The 21,926-nt window shown below is 45.5% G+C and overlaps 1 long non-coding RNA gene across 1 annotated transcript; it reads right to left on the minus strand.

Annotated features, from left to right (window-relative positions):
• Positions 1 to 480: 480 nt before the first annotated feature.
• On the minus strand, positions 481 to 19,940 carry LOC119870723. The gene is made up of 3 exons (XR_005356273.1): positions 18,981 to 19,940; positions 15,251 to 15,350; positions 481 to 1,555 (listed from the first exon to the last, which is right to left on the minus strand). It is a non-coding gene; the product is annotated as an uncharacterized LOC119870723 (long non-coding RNA).
• Between the last annotated feature and the right edge of the window lie 1,986 nt (positions 19,941 to 21,926).

Here is a 21,926-nt window from a genome sequence, read left to right on the forward strand (position 1 = left end):
ATTCCATTGTATGTATATACCACATTCTGTTTATCCCTCCATTTACCGATGGACACTTGGGCTGTTTCTACTTTTTGGCTATTGTGAATGTTGCTGCAATGAATGTGGGTGCACAGATCGTTTTTCCAGATCCTGCTTGCAACTGTTTTGGATATATATCCAGAAGTGGAATTATGAGATCACATAGTAATTCCATTTTTAATTTTTTCAGGGATGACCATACTATTTTCCACAGCAACTGTGCCATTTAACATTGCCACCAGTAGTGCACAAGGGTTCCAGTTTCTCTACATCCTGCCAACACTTATTTTCTGATTTTTTTAATAAAGATTTTGTTTAATTTAAATATCTTTAATAAAGATATTTATTGATGAATGACCCATACAGAGAGAGAGAGAGAGGCAGAGACCCAGGCAGAGGGAGAAGCAGGCTCCATGCAGGAAGCCCAATGTGGGACTTGATCCCAGGACCCCGGGGTCACGCCCTGAGCCAAAGGCAGATGCTCAACCACTGAACCACCCAGGCATTCCTTTGATTTTTTTTAAGTAGCCATCCCAGTCAGTACGAGGTGCACAGGGACTTATAAAGCAGTGCCCAGTGGACAACCCTGCTCATTCAGGGAGGGAGCTCTTAGAAGTGAAAGTTGGTGCAATGCCCCTTAGCAAGCCTACAAAATAAGGCAGAAAGGAGGCTCCCCAGGGAAGTGCTGCCTGCATGGGTAAGACACACTGGGTCTGCTCTGAAGCTCCTGAGATATGCATGAGCCACCCACAGTCTGAAGCTTTGTGCAATTCAGTGGAACAGTTTCATCAGGTAACGCCTGCATTTGGCAGGATGTGGAAAGGAAATATATTGCTCAGAGGCAATTGTTAGGAGGTGAAGAAGAAATGCCTAACCCTTTCTCTTAGGCTAGATATCCAAGTAGGGGGGGTGCCACAGTCATTGTCAAAGGAATCCCGATGAATGGGAGGCAATGCGAGAGACTGAAGGTAGAGCTGGTTCTGTCCTGAATCTAAAACATTCTTTAAGTCACGGAACAGAAACTTTTTCAGTAACATTGCACAATACAATTAGGCCATCCTATTATACAACAAATTCTTGGTACTGAAGATTTGCTAGAACACTGATGTGGGTGTTTGGGGGGACCATCTGTTATTGAACGGCTTTGCTGGCCCATTCAGAGAAATCCCCAAGACTCCAAGTAAAAGCTTCAAGTAACTGAAGCATGACTCCTTGCAGTGTAGCTGGGCTCCTTTCTTCCTGGCATCTCTAACCCTGAGATCATATTAAAATTCCCCCCAAAGGTCACATCTTCTGTTAAATAGCTTGCCATGTCTCAGGCAACTTGAACTCTATCTACCCATGGCCACCATGTCCAGATGCTAGGATCCCATCAGTGTAATCTGAAAACCTAAGCATCCAAGCAATTCTTCCCTTCGTTCATAATGATATTTTGGGATACAATCTGCTATTTAAAACAGCTGTTGTTGATTTACTTGGGACACATGCTGATTTTACGTCAAACAGAATGTCATGCAAACTTCTCCAAGGAGTCCTGGGGGAAAAAAAAAAAGAAAAAAAAATAAGAAGAGCACAGGAGATAAGAACAGCATTTATACACGTTTGCCTACATCTAAAATTCTCCTGTATAAAATTTTTCAGACACTCCTGGAAATAATGTGCCTATCTAACTGACTTCAGATTTCCTATTTCATCATCCTGGCTCTTTTGCTGATGTGAGCTAAAGAAAAAGGGAAAAATCTCCCTGTTGACAGTGAAGCACTCACTAGATACACCGAGGAAGCCTTTGATAAATACTGAAATAATAATGAAAAACTAAAAAGGAGATTTTTTTTTATTTTCAAGGAGGCACCTTACCTCTTCAAATTTTCTCTCTTCGGTTTAACCTTCTTTTGTCCCCTAACCTCAACCAATTTCCATTATCTTTATCTTCTAAAGTTAAACCAAATTTACTTAGTTTAATGAAGATTTGTTATGCACATGGGTTTATCAAGGTCAACGCACACATCAGAGTGTGAGCCCTTGGAAGACACAGAACGGATCTTTTAGCCTCTAATCACAAAGCTTGGAAGATGTGGGCTCTTTGTAAATGATCAGTTACATTGGATGAAGCATGTGGTTAGTGCTCCAAAGAGCTCCAAAGCTCCAAAGAGCTATCTGGGGGACCAGACAGCTATCTGTCCCCCACTGGGGGACACCAGTGGAAGTGTGTTTTTCCTCTGCCACCGTGTCCTCTGTTCTGCAGACTGCTTTGTACTCCTCTGGCTCAGTCCCATGATCACCTCTCCTGCCTTGCCATTGGCCTTCACTAGCCTCCCCGCTGTGCAGCAACCAGCCTTCTTTGGTCTGCCCCAAGGCATTATATCAGTCTGTGCACCAGGCCCTCAGTTCTGCGTTCTTAGCTGTGCTGGGACCAAGCATCAACCTGGCTTACTCTTTTGTCAGCTCACTCTCCTCTACTCTCAAGTCTAATTGCTTCAACCCACCTCCCCATACTGACACATGTGTGTTTCAAGATGACCAAAAAAATAAATAAATAAATAAAAATAAAAATAATAAAAAAAGAAAAAAAAAGATAACCAATAAAAAAAAGAACCCAGATTTTTTTTATAGTTTCATCAAAAAGCCAATTCCAAAGCACACACAAGTGGTCATTTCCTCTTGTGATCTATGATACACTGACATATCTAGGAGTCCTCAGGGAGGAAAAACACAGGAGTCATAAAGAATCAGCCACCAAACAAATACTGCTACTCAACCATGAGAATAAAGAACAGCATGTTGAAATTAGCCAGTACAGCAGGCATCTTCTGGCTCCATAAAGAAGGCCTGGTTTCCTTATGCATCAAAAGTCAAACATAACAAAAACAATTTTTAAAGAAATGTAAAAGATGTGGTGAATTAGCAAGGCGCAAAGAAAAATAAAAATCACTACGGAGCACATGTTAGTCTGTTCAGGCTGCTGTAACAAACCCCACGGGCTGGGTAGCTTATAAGCATGGTCTCATTCATTTGGGGAATATAAAAAATAGTGAAAGGGAATAAAGGGGAAAGGAGAAAAAATGAGTGGGAAATATCAGAAAGGGAGACAGAACATAAAAGACTCCTAACTCTGGGAAATGAACTAGGGGTGGTGGAAGAGGAGGTGGGCGGGGGGTGGGGGTGAATGGGTGACGGGCACTGAGGGGGGCACCTGACGGGATGAGCACTGGGTGTTATTCTGTATGTTGGCAAATTGAACACCAATAAAAAATAAATTTAAATTAAAAAATAATAAGCAACAGAGATTTCGCATAGCGCTGGGGGCTGGGAAGTTCAAGATCAACTAGCCGACATGGCCACATTTTGGTGAGGGCCCTCTTCCTGACTCAGAGCTGGCATCTTCTCTGTATGTCCTCGCACAGTAGAAGAGGTGAGGGAGCTCTGTGGGATCTCTTTTATAAGAGCACGGATTCCATTCATGGTGGATTTACCTACATGACCTAATCACCTCCTAAAGGCTCTCCCTACTAATACCATAGTTTTGAAGAGTTAGGATTTCAACATATGAATTTGGTGGGAGGGGCACAGGGAGACGGGGACAAAAGCATTCATACTATGGCAGAGTACTTACTGTATGCCAGGTTTAGTCTAGGTACTGGAGATCCAGTGGTAAACTTAATCAGGAACTTATATTTATTGGTCAACAGAGAAAAGCAAGGGAAAACAAAAAAGGTATAACTTCGCGGACACCGATAAATGCCCTGCAAATAGAATCAGGTTGAGGGGTTGTGGTAAGACAGTGGGGGGCAAGGACTATCTGAGATAGGTTGGTCAGGGAAAGAGTCTGCATGAAAACTCTTTCGAAGTTCTGGAAGCAACCTTCAGACAGAGGGAAGAGAAATTGCAAGGATCCTATCCAAGTGAGCCTCGTGTGTTCGCGGAACTAAGAAAGCTCACATGACCAAAGAGACCATATAATGGGCAGAGAAGTAGGAGATCAGATTAGAGAGGTAGGTAGAAGGCAAATTATATGGGACTCGTTGGCTCGATAAAGAATTTGAATTTCGTCATTCATTGAATTTCGTCATCCTCTCAGAATGATAGTAATGCATTAGAGACGGAACGAGGGGATGGACGCTTTGATACACCTCTGCTGTCTCGGCCGCCAGGTCACGAGTAATGCATTGGATTTGGGGCCGCCTCAAGCTCAAGCAAGACAATGCATTAGGAAGCTTCGGCACTAAATGAGAGCAGATGGTGAAGCAATAGAATGGTAGTCTTCCAACTGAGGAGTGGTTCGATTTGAGATGAAATCTGAAGAGTGGACAGGATTTGCTTATGCGCACAATCTAGGAAATGGAGGAAGCAGAAGATCAACAGTCTACTGTCATTTTGACCTGAAAAACTGAGTAGATTTATTGTACGTGCTGAGTTTGAGAAGTGATTAGATGTTGCAGATGCCGACAACGTACCTCGATGTGAGTCTGGAGCTCAGAGGAGGGGCTGAGGGTGGAGACAGGAGCACATAATGCTGAGAGTCATGACACTAGATGCAATCACCTGTGGACAGAGAGGAGACAGAGATCTGAGACGTGAGCCCCGGAGCACCCCAGAATAGTGGCCAGAAGGAAGAGATGGAACCGGCAGAGAAGCCCGAGAAGTAGCGGAGGTCCTAGAATGAATATCAGGCCCTCGTGATGGCCAGAAGCCAAGTGAAGAGGGTTTCAAAAACCAGAGTGAAGGTGGATGCCAACGAGGCCAAAAGTTCACGGAAGTTCATGGGCTGTAAGGCGGCCAGTAGATTCGGTAACAGGGAAGTGATTGAAGACTTTGCCATGATGGTTTCAAAGACTGGGGAGGACAAGACCCAAGGGAATGAGTCCAACACAGCACTGACAACTGATGGAGTGGAAGCAGGGTATACAGACAACTGTTGGTGTTGTGTTAGCAAAGAGAGTCGTGCAAGTAGGCAGTGGGTGGAAGGGCGGGAGAAGACATGACTCAAAGTATTGTTTTGGGCTCTATAGTTTGTTTTAGGATTAGAAATATTGTTAAGTGCAAGCCTGTGGGACTCATCCAGTAGAGAGGAGAAAATCGGTGGCAAGTGCTATGCACTGTATGTGTGTGTGTGTGTGTGTCTCCAGAAGATGTACGTTGAAGCCCTATTCCTTAATGTGATGGAACGAGGGGATGGACACTTTGAGAGGTGACTAAGTCACGAGGGTGGAGCTCTCATGAATGGGATCAAGGCCCATTTAAGAAGATACAGGAGAGAAATCCCGTCTCTCTGCCATAGGGGAATACCGCAAGGAGTCCAGCGCAGACCAGGAGGGCCCTCGGCAGAAAGCGGACCTGCCAGCCCTTTGGGCTTCGACATCCCAGCCCCTTGCCCGTGGGCAATACACCTCTGCTGTCTCGGCCCCCAGGTCACGAGATCATTGCTGCAGCCTGAACTAGGACAGTCAGGGATGGAGAATAAGGAATGCCGGAGCCTAGGGGAAGAGGGTAAGCTCTAGTCCCTAAATGGAGAGAGGACTCGGCTTCCATAGGGCAAGTTTTTCTAATCTAAGTGCTTTCCTCTCAGAATAAATATACTAATTGCTTCCATTTTTTTTTCTTCATTTAGCAGAGCTTAACCCTGTGGGCTATGGATGAAACATCGGGATTTTTTGTTGTTGTTGTTTTTCACCTTTTCACACACCAGGAAACTAGACAATATGGTTCAGCAACGTGTCAGAAATCAAGCAGCTAATACAACTGTCAGAGCCAGGACTCCTAGCCTGAGCTCCTGAGGCCCCTTCCCCGCTCTTTCGGCTTTTCCACGCAGCGGCCGTGTCAGCATAGGCAGGGGAAGCACCACCCTGGGGACGCCGATTCAAAGCCACCGGTTTGGTGGCATCTGGAAATTAAGGAAGGCAAACTTGTGACAAATCCATTCAAAAGGAACGTTTTCAACTTTGATCTGCACCCGCCTTTTCCCTGGCTAGGCTGGCCCCGAGCCCGAGCTGACGGGCAGCCTGACTGCCATGCAGGCTGCGTGGGCCCCTTGCCTTCGGCCGGTGCCCCCAGGCATGGCCCCTGTCCAGCGACCGTCCTAGAAGGACAGTCCATCCTGCAAGGAGGGCCACCGGGGAGCGAGTTGGGCGGCCGGGGGGCCTGGAATCCCAGCTGGCGGGGCCCGGCCCGAGCGCAGGCCGCCGTGGACACCGCTGTGGGGCGCGCACGGCCCACGACGCTCCCCGGGCCCAGCCCGCGGCACCTGCTCTGGCACTGGCAGCGCTGTCCCTAACGTACATCAGGACGTGGGGAGCTGTCTTTCTTCAACAGAGTTTTCTCTTTCCTTTTTTTTTTTTTTTTTAAATCTCTGCCACTACCTGACTTGTTCTTTAAAAATAGGCTCATCGCACTGGGTGTTATGCTACATGTTGGCAAATTTAACTCAAATAAATAAATAAATAAATAAATAAATAAATAAATAAAATAAAATAAAATAAAATAAAATAAAATAAAATAAAATAAAAAAAAATAGGCTCATCTTCTTCCACGGATGAACCAGAGGGGGAGGGGAGATGAGGAGGCCGGGGAGGCCGGGGCGGCCGGGGCCAGGGGATGGCCCCGGCACTTCCCAATGCAAGGAGGGCTCGGGAGCCCGGACATCGGCGCTGGCCACATCTGCAGGGGCCCCTCCGGAGGGGACCCCGGCGGGCGCTTCAGCTGGTCGGGCTTAAATACCCTCCACGATGCCTCCCCGCCCCTTCCCGCCAACAGGCTATCTCACGGTCCAGGGGGCTTACCACCAGGCTGTGTCTTCCAGAAAGACGCCTAAAATTCATCCTTTGTTAACTTCCTAACCTAAGTCATGTCCGTGCGCCCTGGCACGTCCCTGGCAGCAGCTCCCCCGGCAGGTAGGCCAGCAAGCCCCCTGGAGTGATGGCCCGCCGGCCGCTGCCCTCCGTCCCTGCTTCCTGCGGGACAGGCGCGGCCCACGGGCAATCCAGGGCCCCGGCACCCAGACGGGCTCCCTCCTCCCTCGGCTGTGTCTTCAGCTGCCCCCGCTCCACCCTCGGCAGCTGTGTGGACTGTCCCCACCCTGGGCCCTGGCAGGGGGTCCCGGCTCTACACAGAACAGAGGTGCCCCTGCTCCTCCCGGGCCTGGCTCCCGGGGTTCTGACATCCCACTGGCCCTGATGGCGGGGTGGTCACCCCCAGCAGCAGGTGCACGCCCCGGTCCCCGCGCCCACGCTGCACTCGCCCGCCAGGGCTTCCCCTCTGCACATGCTCCTCGCAGCCCCTACGCAGGGCCCCCGACTCTTCACCCCCAAATCCCTCTCAACCTGCCTCCCACCGTGCACATTCCCTGGGCCCCGGAAATAAGTCGCCACGTTCACACCTTCCCCCTCCGATAAAGCCAGGCTGTGGCCTGCATCCCACACGGTACTCCTTCCACCTCATCACACGGCCACACAGCTAACACCGGCCCCAGAGCAGAACTCACACCCTGAGCCTCTCACGCCCCATCTGAGGGTCTTCCTGCTTTTCCACACAACACGTGTGTCAGGGAGTGACACACAGAGGAAATAGGCTTTGCTCTGGATTCCACTGCTTTTCTAGGCAGGTGCCTCCTACCTAAATATTGTATGCACCGTCAAGAATCAACTTTGCCATTTCCCTTTCATAAGAACTGTGGATTGTGGATGTTGTTTTGAATGAAAAACAAAAGAATCTGGGTTGGTTTTTGTTTTTATTTTTGTTTTTTTTTTTTTGGCAAAATTAAAAATTTTTCCCCTATTGCACTTAGGCCAAATGTGTCTAACTACCTAGAAACACTTAAGTACATTATAGGATAACTGAAAAGCAAATGAATACAACTTATGATCTGAAACCAAGAAAATTACATTATTTATAAAGGATTTATAAAGACAGTTTTTATTTTGCTCTGTTCTTCCCTGACCTAAACACCCACCCAGCCACGATTTAAAAAAAAAAAAAAGCTTCTTTTTATCATCACGAACTGATGTCACTTGAGTTGCTCAGCTGTAGAATCCACAGAGCAAAAAAACAACAGAAAGAACAAGCAGTAACTGGAAAGTGAGCGAGTTGGGAAGATGTGACTAACATACCTGCACACTGCTTACTAAATTGCTTTGCATTTCCACACAAGATGAATTATGGTCTGCTTCAATTTCCACACCGTATTTTTAGTTTTTGCTTCGCTACTCTGCTTTAATTTCTAAAAAAACACAGGGTTGCACAGTTATAGCCAACTGCTTATCCCAGGCAAATTAAATTAAGCCCCTGGCATGCAACTAAAAGTTTGTTGCGCCTAATTGAGCAGCTAATGGGTATGGATGAATTTGAGGTACAGATAAAAATACTGTTTTCAAAGAGCCTTTCTGATTAGCATGCGCTGAAACGGGCAAAGAAAAATATTTATGCAGTCATTTTGATAAGCATGTTCAAATCCATTGGTTAAGCTCCAGGGAAGATTTTAGAGGGCTCCGGCCTGCCTTTACGTGAAGGGATGAGCTCATTGCTGAAAGAAGGCCGAAGCCCTCCACCAAGGACGTCCTGACGTCCTGCTGTGTCAACACCCAGCCATCCTCACCAAGGCCTGTGGGGCCCGTGCTTTCCCCCTTCCCAGCCTGTGTCTTCCCTCAATGACCCAACGGGTCCCTACTCCGAAGAAACTTCACTGTTTCATCTTATAAATGGCCTCATCTAATAAATGGCCCTTTGCCACTGCGCCACTGTGTTAGTGGGATGGAGGAGGGAAGAAACAAATGGTTGGGGAGGTTGCTCTGAAATATCAACGTTCTGGAACTTGTTACATTGGTTCCCTACCCCTTTGCTGCGTTGGCCGTTATTAAAGTGTTGAATGTCGGGCACTTGGCCATTTCTCCCCAAGAATCTCCTTCCTCGACATTGTGTCCTTTTTAACAATGTTAACAGTAAAACAAATCAATGTATTATTTCCCACATCTTACAATCATAAAAGAAATGCAAAAAAAAAAAAAAAAAGAAATGCAGAAGAATCCCACAATGCCTATCCAGTTCACATGCCATTTAAAAGTCAATTAAACGACACTTTAAAGAGCTCTTTTCAATGAATAAATAAAGAGCTATTTTCAATGACAGCTATCATTCAAATTCCATCTATTATTTGCCTCAAATTCCTTCTAATATTCCTGGACATATATGATCTTCTGAGGGTTTTATGTTTGTGTGTTTACTGTAGTTTGGGTTTTCTTTTTGGATCTCTTGCCCATTTATAATGAGAGAATGGAGGGAATGCTATAGGTAGAGATCGGCTTATGCAAGGCCCACAGATCAAGCGCCAGAAGCATCATTTCCTGGAAACTGAAGTCAGGCTGTTGTGGGAATAATCCCCTGGTGGATGCATGCCTCGGTGGTCCTCTGTGCACTTGCTTCAGTTGGTCCCTATGTGAACCTGTCGCATCACATCTACTGGTCATATCACATCATATTTACATTTTCAAGTACTCCCTCAACCTTCAGTGAGTCCCTCCTACAAGTTTTCTGTATCCAAGTGATCTTGTTTTCCATACCTGTGTCCGGAACCTAATCATCAGAGACACAAAAATGACCATCCTGTGACTTGATCCCTCGTTTGCTGAGCTAGGAGCATAGCATCTAGCAGAGACTTTCAAGTTTTAGAACTGTTATGAAATTCAACTAAATTGGACAGCGCAGGTGGCTCAGCGGTTTAGCGCCACCTTCAGCCCCGGGTGTGATCCTGGAGACCCGGGATCGAGTCCCGCATCGGGCTCCCTCCATGGAGCCTGCTTCTCCCTCTGCCTGTGTCTCTGCCTCTCTCTCTCTCTCTCTCTCTCTGTCTCTCAGGAATAAATAAATAAATAAATCTTTAAAAAAAAAAAAGAAATTCAACTAAATTGTATCCTCTAGCCCTACCCCTAATTCCTATGTTGAAGTCCTAATCCCCCCCCCCCCAATTCCTCAGAATGTAACCGAATTTGAGATAGGGGCCTGACAGAGGTAATCAAGTTAAAATGAGAACATTAGTGTGGGCCCTAATTCCTTATGACTAGTGTCCTTATAATGAGGGGCCGTGTGGAGACAGATGCACATAGAGGGAAGATGATGTGCAGGTACAGGGGGAAGACAGCCACCAACAAGCCAAGGAGAACGGCTTGGCACGGATCCCTCCTTTACAGGCCTCAGAAGGAACCAATCCCACTGACATCTTGATTTCTGACTTCTAGACTCCAGAACTGTGAGACAATAAGTGCCTGTTGTTTACGCCCCCCAGTTCGTGGTACTTGGTTATGGCGGCCCTAGCAAGCTAACACAGGTACTCACTGAGACACCCATTTCCCATGCTCGTTTAATAAATATTGGAGACTGACGTGAAAAGCTTTCCACATCTACCAGTGGAAATTCCTCACTCTGGCTATTGAGCAATCTTTAAACAAGAAATTCTGATTTTTCTACTGCGGCTCATCTGTCTGCCTCAGATTAAGTACATTCTTATTCTTGGCTTGAGTAAGAACGTTTATTTTTGTTTGCCCTCTTATGGTTGTGGAACTCTTCTCTCTATGGGCTAACATCAGTCTGGCAACTCATCTCTATCCATTTTGAGATCAAGATTCCAGTCACATTCTCTTGTGGGTGCAAAGGTCACAGATGCCGATTGCACATCATTTTGCTGTCCACTTACTATATCAAAATGCATACCAAATAAAAGCTTCCCTTTATATAACATATTTATATGAGCCACATGCAGACACACATCCATACGTATACATATCAGTCTACTATTCCCCTTTCCACAGATTCCAGCTGCATACCCCGAAGTGGTCCACCCTGGAGGTCACAGGTAGAGCTCTCCAATGGAATGGAAGGGGAGAAAGGAAGGAACTTAACATGTACGTACCACCTACTCTAAGTATATAAGGTTAAGACATATTATCTTAACTGGTACTCCCACACCCTGTGAGTTACATATCGGTACTTTTACAGATAAGAAAAAAAATGACCTCGAAGTGGTAATGGTCACTCACATCTGAGTGTTCTGGCCAGAATAGACACCTTCCTGTTTCCCTAAGTCTTCGTTACAATCCCACTCATGCACATACGTGCTGGCTTCCTCCTCAGTTGGAGGGAACTTCCAAAAGATCCAGAAAGAGGCACCACTCAGTCCTCATGACCACGGTGGTTTCCTCCTTGAACATATCCATGGCAGGGCCATTAATTGAGGCCAGGAACAACACCTGGAGGCAGGAGATGTCTCCTCCCTACCTGTCAGGGCTCGGTTCACACGCCATCCATCTCTCAGGCCCAGGGAGTGTTTAATGAAGTTGATTTGGATCAGTGGAGATTGGTGTTTAGGCTATCCTCCAAGACCTCTAAAACGTCTGGGAAGCATGCCCATTTTTGGCAAGGAGTCCAGGGCTTATTGTAGTTTTATTTTTAAATAAACCTCTCTGGCATTTTTTTTGTTGTTGTTGCTTCTTTTATTGAAAGTCCTCTCAATTACTCAAATCAATTCAATCAGAATTTACAGAGTACCTATTTTGTGCCGGGCATAGCGGGGGCATAAAAAGATCATGGAGGGCAGCCCGGGTGGCTCAGCAGTTTAGCGCTGCCTTCAGCCCTGGGGTGTGATCCTGGAGTCCCAGGATCGAGTCCCGCGTCAGGCTCCCTGCATGGAGCCTGCTTCTCCCTCTGCCTGTGTCTCTGCCTCTCTCTCTGTGTGTGTCTCTCGTGAATAAATAAATAAAATCTTAAAAAATAAATAAATAATAAATAAATAATAAAAAATAAATAAATAAATAAATAAATAAATAAATAAATAAATAAATAAATAAATAAGTAAATAAAAAGATTATGGAGATACAGCTCCAGGAACTCGAGGAACGAGGAAGATACGATACACCCACAAATAATGCTAAGAAACAAATGTGAATGCCAAAAAGGAGTACAGCTAAAGAGGTCCTCAAATTTAAACAAAAGAGACTCACTTCCGATTGGAAAAGGTCAGGAAAGACACTATGGATAGGAAGCGTTTGATATAGACCTTTAGGGATTCAGTTGGTCAGTCATTGAGTCAGTAAACATTCAGGGAACATCTAGGCATGTGCTAAGAACTGGAGACACAAGAGGGACATAATCCTTGCCCTCCAGGCGTCTGCAATCTAGAGATAAATTAGACAATGAACAAGTAAACAATTAATTATGGATCATTATGGACTGGGAATTGAATGAGCAGTAGGCACTGAGGTAGCAATCTAGCTGGGGTGGGCATGGTGGGGGTAGGTGAGGGGATCTATCTAGCTTGGCAAAGCAGTCAGAGAAGGTCTTACTAAGGAATTGGCTTTCAGCACAATCTGAGGAATGAGGAAGAACCAGTCACTTGGAAAGCAGGGGTTGGAATGTTCAAGATACCATGAGCAGTAAGTAAAAGTTCCTAAAAAGAAAAAGAATGTGGGATCATCAAGGAAGACTCAAAAGGTCGCTGTGCCTGGAGGATGAGAGCGATGGACAGGCCAGCTTGAGAAGAGGCTGGAGAAGTAGGTGAGGTTCCGGTCTTGTCAGGTATTTGGCCTTGGGAAGGAGTCTGGATTTTCTCCTAATTGTAACAGGAGTTTTGAAGAGGGTTAAGCTGGGCAGGGGCATGAGGTCAATTTACATTTTGAAAAGAGAAGTCAAGTCAGGGTGTCACGTGGAGCATGTGCTGGAGCCGGGAGGTGAGTTAGGAGACAATAACATCAGTCCACCTGTGATGATGTATTTTACGTAAGAGTGAAGCTGGGAGATACAAAGGTAGATAAATTTGAGATGTATTTTGGAAAAAGGAACAACAGTAATTTCCTAGAAGAAGGGAAAGCAGAGCGTTTAGGCAGACAAAACAACATAAGCGAAGATTCAGAGGAGGAAAATGCTGGGTTTACATGGGCTTTGGGGAGATTAGAAGAGTGTAACTTTTCCTTGCAAAAGATTTGTGGGGCATGAAATAGCATATCCTCACTCCTTGGTTCCAGTTTTGTTTCCTACCCTCCCATCTCCACTCTCCATACATGACTCATAATAATAAAAAAAGTCAAGGTTGCTAGAGATGACGGCCCGCCACGCGAACACTGAGGTCAGTGTTCCCCAGGATGTATTAGGTGTAACACTTGGTATGTGAGACACTTGAAGAAAAAGTAGAGGGGCTTTGTGGCCAAATAGTTGAGAAAATGACTTTCACATCCTCTTCCTGGAAATGACAAAGCACATAAACATACTAAAGACGTTGAGATGTCCTCCAACACACAGGCCTCCTTTTAGCTCTGTTAACAGTTAACCTATTTTTTCCTAAACTGAAAGGGCTCTGAGTCCCTCATTCCATAGAAGAAACCCAGGGATCCGATGGAACCACCGACCTGGCCCACTGGGCCAGCTACATAATTTGCAAGGCCTGGTGTAAAATGAAAGTGCTGGGTCCTTATTCAAGTCATTAGGTTGGGTGCCCGGGTGGCTCAGCATCTGGTGCCGCCTTCGGCCCGGGGCCTGGTCCTGGAGACCTGGGATTGGGTCCCACATAGGGCCCCCTGCATGGGGCCTGCTTCTTCCTCTGCCTATGTCTCTGCCTCTGTCTCTCTCTCTCTCTCTCTTTCTCTCTGTGTGTCTCTCATGGATAAATAAATAAAATCTCTTTTTAAAAAAAAGTCATTAAGAATTTCAAGACAGGGAGAGCAGAGCACCATCCCCCTCTGGGGCCATCCCAAGCCTGGGGTTGGAGGGACGGCACTGAGCTAGCACAACCATGAAGTCAGCCTTGAGGGCTCAAGCAGACTCCGAAAAGTGATCCTCACGTTAGGATCATGGTGGCACCAGATCTGATCCTTTCCAGCATGCCAGACTGGCTTCTACGAGGTAACCCAGACTTTTTGGGGGTGGGTCTTACTGCTACATTTGTAATTGATGTCACTCCTCAGCCAGGCACAACACCATCTCCGGTCTTGACCCTACTTTGGGGGTGCTGACCACCCAGGGGGACCAGCTCTCACCCTGCTTCCCACTAACTCACTACTCAAGCTAATTCCACTGTTCTTTCTAATTATCACTCGGCTTTATTCCAGCTGGTCATGGCACATAATTACTACCCTAAAAGCAGGACTGGGGACAAAATAGAGCTTTTAAAAATATCATGAACTGTCTGATCAGAGATGAATAAGAAAGCAAGGTTAGGGGCACCTGGGTGGCTCAGTGGTTGAGAATCTGCCTTTGGCTCAGGGCGTGATCCTGGGGTCTGGGATTGAGTCTAGCATCGGGCTCCCCATAGGGAGCCTGCTTCTCCCCCTGCTTCTCCCCCTGCCTCTCTCTCTGCCTCTGTGTCTTTCATGAATAAATAAATAAAATATTTTAAAAGGAAGGAAGGAAGGAAGGAAGGAAGGAAGGAAGGAAGGAAGGAAGGAAGGAAGGAAGGAAGGAAGGAAGATAGATAGGTAGGTTAGCAGAGGGGAGAAAGGAACCATGATTATCTGACTCTTGTCTTGTTTGTGAGAAAGAACCAAGTACTTCTTATCCATATTATATGAAACATTTAAGAGTATTTTGTACATAGTGGGTACACACACACAAAAAGGAAAGTGTGCTTTCTTCCTTAAAGATAGAGAAGCTAGAGAAGTCTATGTGGAAACAGAATGAGTCGATGTGAGGAACGCCAGTGCCTCGTGAGACTATAACATAGGTGATTCCTCGTTCTTCAAGAATAAAATAAGGGAGAACTCCAAAGGAAAGGTTAAGGATGAGCTCTGGACCAGGCCAGCCACATATTTCGGGGATAGGAAGGAGATGATGCAGGTAGATAGAACACAGGGCCTAAAAAAAAAAAAAAAAAAAAAAAAACACAAGACAAAAACCAAAAACACACCACCAACAACCAGAGGGGTTTAGAGAGGAGATGGAGGGTATAGAGAGTTTCCACTGTGTTGCCTGCTTTATTAACCAGGGTTCTCCAAAGACACAGGACCAGGTGGATATACATATAAATATAAAGATATTTATTACGGGGCACCTGGGTGGCTCAGTCGGTTAAGCGGCTGCCTTTGGCTCAGGTCACGACCTCGGGGTTCTGGCATCAAGCCCTACACCATCCTCCCTGCTCAGCGGAGTCACTTCTCTCTCTCCCTCTGCCCCTCTCCCTCCTCTTACTTTGCGCACTCTCTCTCAAATAAATAAATAAAATCTTTTAAAAAAAAATACTTATTACAAAGCATTGGCTCACATTAATATGGAGGTTGACAAGCCCCAGGATCTTCAGGGTGAGTCCACAAACTGGAGAGCTAGGAGAGCTGGTGGTGTAGTTCCAGTCTGCGCCTGACGGCCTGAGAAAAGCGAGAACAAATGGTCTAAGTTCCGATCCAAAGGCCAGCAGCCTTAAGACCCAAGAAGAGCTGATGTCTTGGTTTGAGTCTCAAGGCAAGAAAAAGCCAATGTCCTAGGTCAAATGTATTGGGATAAGGGGCATTTTTTTTCACTTGGGGTAGGTCAGCCTTTTTTTCATTCAGGTCTGCGACTGATTGGGTGATGCCCACCAACATTTGGGAAAGCAGTTTGCTGTATTCAATCTACTAATTTAAATGCTAATCTCACCCCAAAACACCCTCATAGAAATACCCAAAATAATTTGACCAAATATCTGGGCACCCTAGGACCCCATCAAGTTAACATATAAAATTAATGGTTATATCTGCTCAACACCCACCCCTTCTTATTTTAACTCCATGACTCCAATCCCCTTTTGGTAGCCACCTCTTGTCCACACTTGATCCATGTAGTTGGGTCAAGGCTGACCTCTACCCTAAATTTGTAGGAATGGACAATGAAAGCATTTTAACCCCATTGATAGAGTGAGTGATTCTGAGACAGGCCACTGAGTCTCCCTCAGATCCTGGGACTTTGGCTATAAGCTATTTGGAGAGCAAAAAATAAAATGAAAAGGGGAGCTTTCTTCTGGGGTTCATGAGTTGGTAGGATCTAGAGCAAGAACTGCTGAAGCCCTGTGGAAAGGACCCACCTAAGACCGATGTCAATGCACAAGAACGGAGCTGAGAGGTGAAGAGAGAGAAAAGGAGAGAAACTGAGGCTTGGTGACAGGGTTTGGTTTGAGCCCTGAGACAACTTGCCTAAGACATCTTAGTTGCACGAGTTACATGAGTTAGTGGCTTTGAGTTTCATTTCATGCTTAACTTGATTTAAGGGAAGTCCTTTTCTTCTGTAAGCAATGAGTCCTGACAGATGCTGTGAGCACATTATGGTCAGAGAATAAGCGAAGGGAATGGGCCTCTCTTATCTGAGGAGCAGCGAGCAAGCAGCTGGTAGCTCTGCTTTCCAAACAGTCCTTTGGAACTAAGTTATAGCGTCGCCGAAGGCAGCAGAAGTGAGTTGAACTTAGCTTCTGAGGCTGAAGCTAAATCTATCAGCTACTAATGTCACACTATTAACTGGAAATGATTCCGTCCTTAAAATTCCATCACTTTGACAATAAAAATCATCTGGTGCCATTAAAATGAACATATACAGTGAACTGTCGGGCTGGGGTGGGGGAGAGTGGGTGAAGAGCTTAAAACCCCTTCCTACCGAGCTGAGTGATGGGAACAGAACGTGGGACCCTGGATGGTTCCAGCGACAAGTTAGAAGGACAGGCTGGGGCTCCCTTGACATCACGGATGGTGGAATTGGAAGCCCTGAACACGCCTTCCTTGCACAGACACCGTGATGCACAGCAGCACGTGGCTCAATACCCTTAGTGAGAAGTCCAGAAGCCAGGTGAAAGGTTCCCACGTCCCGGGCAAGTGCAGATCCGGCCACATGAAAGCCGGGGTCTGGCCATCATCCCCGCCCCTCATACAGAGCCATATGTCGAAGAAGGAACAGCTCCTGCTTTCTCCCCAAGGAGCAAAGGAGCTGGAACACAATCCAGTGTCCCCATTTTGCCAAGTGCCACCCAAGGGCCTGGCTTGTACCCTGCCAGTCTTGGAGACCTGCTTTGTCCTGGGGTTGTAGAGAACAAAGTGGTGGTTTGAACTGGGGCGCGGGTGCTCCCCACGGCTCTTCCCTCAGGCTCAGTGCAGAGTGAAGGCCGCGGGCCCCAGCTGCTCCCTGGAGGGAGAGCACTGAGGGCACAGCTCGGGTCCCAGCCTTCTCTCGTGCTACCCGAGGAACCGGCTTTGGTCTCGACCCCGTCAGGGCACTGACAGGGCCCGACGGACACTAGACCCCTGGGGGTGACAGCAAACAAAGACAGCGACTTGATCTCACACACAGCTAGTCGCCACTGCTGCTCCTGCCAATCCAGAACCGACAGGCTAAACCTCTCAGATCCCAGCTTCTCTTTGGGGAGGGAAAGAATTGCACAGGGTGTTCAACAATCCAACTTTTCTGGGTGCTGCCTGAGGAATTGGCTTCAGACTCATCTGCCTCGGAGTCCTGACAGGACCTGGCACACGCTGGATGCCTGCCTGGGGGCTGCTAAGAACAAAGAAAACAGGCTGGCTAAGCACAAAGCTTTGGGAGGGCTCCAGAACCTCTGACTGGACATATTGCTGGGGGTCTTCTCCTTTACAAGGTCAGTCCACGAAGACCAGGAGGAGTGGTTATTTTAGCACCTGCACGGACACCGACATACACAGTCAAGGAAAATGGATAAAAGAAACAGGGAAATAGGCCCTCCCCCGACCCCCACAAAAGGAACAAGATCAATCTCCAGAAACTGATCCCAATCACATGAGATGTACGATTTACCTAGCGGAGAATTCAAAATAACCATGATAACGATGCTTACTGAGGTCAGGAGAACGATGCATGAACAAAGCGAAAATGCCAACAAACAGAAAAGATTTTGGCAAAGTATCAAATTAACAAACAGGCTGCTGAAGATAACTGAACTGAAAAATACACGCGCCCAACAAAGACACTGCAAGGAAAGAGAACTACAGGCCAATATCCCTGATGAACATAGATACAAAATCCTCCATAAAATCCTAGCAAACCAAATTCAACAGCACATTAAAGGGATCATATACCATGACCAAGTGGTATTTATCCCTGGGATGCAAAGATGGTTCAGCATATGAAAATCAATTAATGTGATATGCTTCATTAACAGGATGAGGGGTAAAAATCACATGATCATCTCAAAGGATGAAGAAAAGGTGTTTGATAAAATTGAACTGCCTTTCATGACAAAAATGCTCAATAAACTAGGTATAGGAGGAATGTACCTCAACATATATAAGCCACACATGAAAAGTCCACAGCTAATACCAGACTCAAAGGTGAAAACTGGAAATCTTTTCCACGAATACCAAGAGCAACGCAAAGAGGCCTGCTCTTGCCACTCCTATTTCACACAGTCCTGGGGCGTCCTAGACAGAGAAATCAGGCAGGAACGAGAAATGAAAGCACGCAAATCAGAAAGAAAAAAGTAAAAGTGTCCCTGTTTGCCAACAGCATGGTTTTCTATATAAGAAACCCTAAAGGCATCACAAAAAATCTTAAAACTAATAAATATAGTAAAGTTGTAGCACACAAAAATCAACATATAAAAATCAGTTGTCTCTCTATATGCAGATAACAAACTCCCTGGAAAGGAGATTGGGGGCGGGGGAGGGGAACAAGTTCATTTACAATAGCATCAAAAAGAATAAAATATGACGGTGCTAACTTCAAACAATGCGTGTTGATTACAATGACGTTTCCTTCTTTCACTCTCTCCTCCCCCCTTTCCTTCCTTCCTTCTTTTTTTTCAATAATTTTCGAGCCCTTGGCTGTTCCAAGCACTATGCCCATCACAAGGGTTATGAAAACAAGCCCTGAAGAGGTTTAGGGCTGGGTTTGGGAAGGTCGCGGTGGTGGGAAGGGAGCAAAGCATGCATCACTGTCACAGTGCTGGACGAGAGTGTTGCGAGAGTGACGCAGAAACATCTCGAAAGCACACGGAGGGAGGGACTCACCCATGGCCGCCATTTGTAGGGATGTCATCTTGAATGTTTGCCACCAGTGTGGGTCTCAGGGTTGGGAGAGCAGAACATCTGAAAAGATCATTTCTATCACTTAACCTTGGAATCTTCTAACTGGTCACATTTCCTTCTTTGCTTTTGGCCAACCAAATGCTTAGAGCTGATAATACAGGGCCGATTCTCCTGTAACTCTGGCTCACTAGGACAATTATTTCATATCCTAACCGACCCCTGAGTTTACCTTATTTGTAAATGTTTTCATTCTATCGTGCTATGTTACATTCATCTAAAATATCCAAAAGCCTTTGATAATGAAGATGCATGGATAAATTATGTACATATACATCTTTGTAAGTAATTTTTCAGCTCCTTACAATAAAACAGGGGTCTTTAAAATGAAAATTCCAGAACAGACAAGAATTCTTTTACAGCAGCCCTATGACTCTGACTTTAATAAAGAAAGTGGCACGTACTGCTTCAAGGAAATACAGGTACATCAGTTGGACAAAACGAATGGCCAAGAAACCAATACTTGGTTTGTATTCATAATATTTAGTGTTTGTATATATAACGATTTAGTGCAAGATAAATGTAGTGTAATTAAATGTATCGTAATTTAATGGGGGAAAAAGAGCAAATATGCAATAAACAGTGCTGGAATAACTATAACACTATTTTGAAGAAAAAAATGTTACCTTGATCAAATGAAAGTTCTGATGGCTTAAAGAGTGAAATGTTAAAAATTAGCCTCAAACAAATGAGAAGAAAGCATATTTAATACTTATCAGATATTGATGTTTGGAATGTCTTATAAAGAATTAACCAATGTGAGGAGCCTGGGTAGCTCAGTCAGTTGAGTGTCTGCCTTTGGCTCAGGTCATGATCCTGGGGTCTTGGGATCAAGTCCTGCTTTGGGCTCCTTGTTCAGTCGGGGGGGGTCTGCTTCTCCTTCTGCCTCTGCCTGCTGCTCCCCCTGCTTCTGCGCGCTCTCTCTCTCTGTAACGTGAACAAATAAAAATCTTCCTAAAAAAAGAATTAACCAATATAAGAATCAAAATAGAAAGGGGCAGTAGAAGCGGCCATAAAATGGAAAAAATTTCTATATAAAAAAATACTAAATCTCAATTGGTAAACAATATACTGGCAGATATTATTTGATATGAAACATGCTAGTTCAATACATAACGTCTTTTAATATAAAGGTGTTAAAGGAAAAAAGTAAGACAAGCACTAACGTGATTATAACCATGGGCCGAGGGCTATAACAAACTAGAAAAATAAAAACCACAAAGGGCCATTAAGTACAATCTCTCAATATTCCTGGTCTGTAAATTCGGTTTTTAGGATTTTCCCTAAGGAAACAGTCTGTGGTGAGTCAGAGAGTGTGGGTTTAGATGGAGCTTCCTGCAGAACAGTGAAACACTGGATGTGTCCTCAATGACCAACAATAAAGGAAGTAATCCAATAAATTTCAAAGGTAATGTAATAAAATGGGGGAGAGTTTGTAAAACTACTTCCAAATTGCTTTAAATAAATTAATAATTTTTAAAAACAACCTTAAAACGCTAAGTACGATTCCAAGACCATGTATGTAAATAAATAAAATAACAGGCAGTAGGATCATAAGTAATCTTTTTTAGCATAAGTATTTTTTAAAACTGCCTTCTATTTTTTTTCTTGTCTACAACGAGTATATGGAATTTTATAGATGACACCAAAATTTGTTGAATTTCAAGAAATTTTAAAAAGAAAGAAAATTCATTTCCTTCATACGTTTTCACTGAGCTTCAGAGAGAAAAGTGGAGGAGGAAAACAGTACGTATAATGGGAGGACTCTGTTTAAGCCTCCCATTCCCAAAGGAACCTCAGAAAAGCCGGCCCCTCAAGCTCCCAGGTCTTAATCAGGAACGCAGCCCCGGAACGGGGTCTTGCACAGCCTGAATACAGCTGCTGCTGGAGGTAGGGTGTGGGGCAGCGACCCCATGTTGTTTGTAGGATCTCAGTTCCCGGGTCTCCTGGCAGCCTTTTCCAGGCAGGCCCACTTCACAGACTGAGGGAGCATTGAAGGACACACCTAAACCTGGTTTGGCATCAGACTTGACACTGAGGGGCTGCTGAGAAATGCTGCCTGGCTCGCGGAGAGGCTACATGGAGTCTTACCAGCCTGAGCGCCCTCCGGGGCCCTCCTCCTTCCTCCCTGTCACCGTCTAGCTGAGTGACCACGGCAAAACACACCTAATCTTCGGAGTCTCCGTTTCCTCAAGTGTGAAATAGAGATTATAATCTCTACCTCATGGTGCCGTGAGCAGGGCTGCACGTACTGTACAACTATATTGGTTGTGAAAATATTGAACTTCTCAGTACGAGCTGGTAAACAAGCACTGCCCTAGGCCCTTGGGGTTCCTGATGGCCCCTCCTCGCCTCATCTGCAATCTTCCCATCAAAGACAGAAAGGCCTCCAGGACCCTGCGCCCACACTATTCCACGATGCCATTCGAATTATCCATCAAGGTGACTGATTGTCAAATAGTTTGAATATCTTCTCGGGTTGTGGTAATTAAATATGAATGAGGTGATTCACATGAGTGAGATCACAGGCTGAGGAGATCTGGAGCTTTTTTTTTCCAAGAAGCATATACTTGCGGTAATCTCCTCAGGTCAACAGGATACTTCGCCTGTTGGGATGAAGCTCCTTTCCCTACCAAGGTGAGGAAGCCTTGGGGGAGAGATGGAGAGTCCAGCCTGGAACGACCCAGCTGCAACCCTGCAGCCTCTATGTGCTGCCTGCCTGGGTTGAGAGGAGTGGGCAAGGTCGGCTGGCACGAAGCCTCACTATGTAATCGCCACGAGGGGCCTCCTTAGCCTTGCTACTGGCTCAGGAAGAGCAATACTGATTTGTTTTGTTTTGTTTTGTTTTGTTTTACAATAAAAATAGTTTTT

Source organism: Canis lupus, chromosome 3 (genome assembly GCF_011100685.1).
Source record: "Canis lupus familiaris isolate Mischka breed German Shepherd chromosome 3, alternate assembly UU_Cfam_GSD_1.0, whole genome shotgun sequence".
Lineage (NCBI taxonomy): Eukaryota > Metazoa > Chordata > Mammalia > Carnivora > Canidae > Canis > Canis lupus.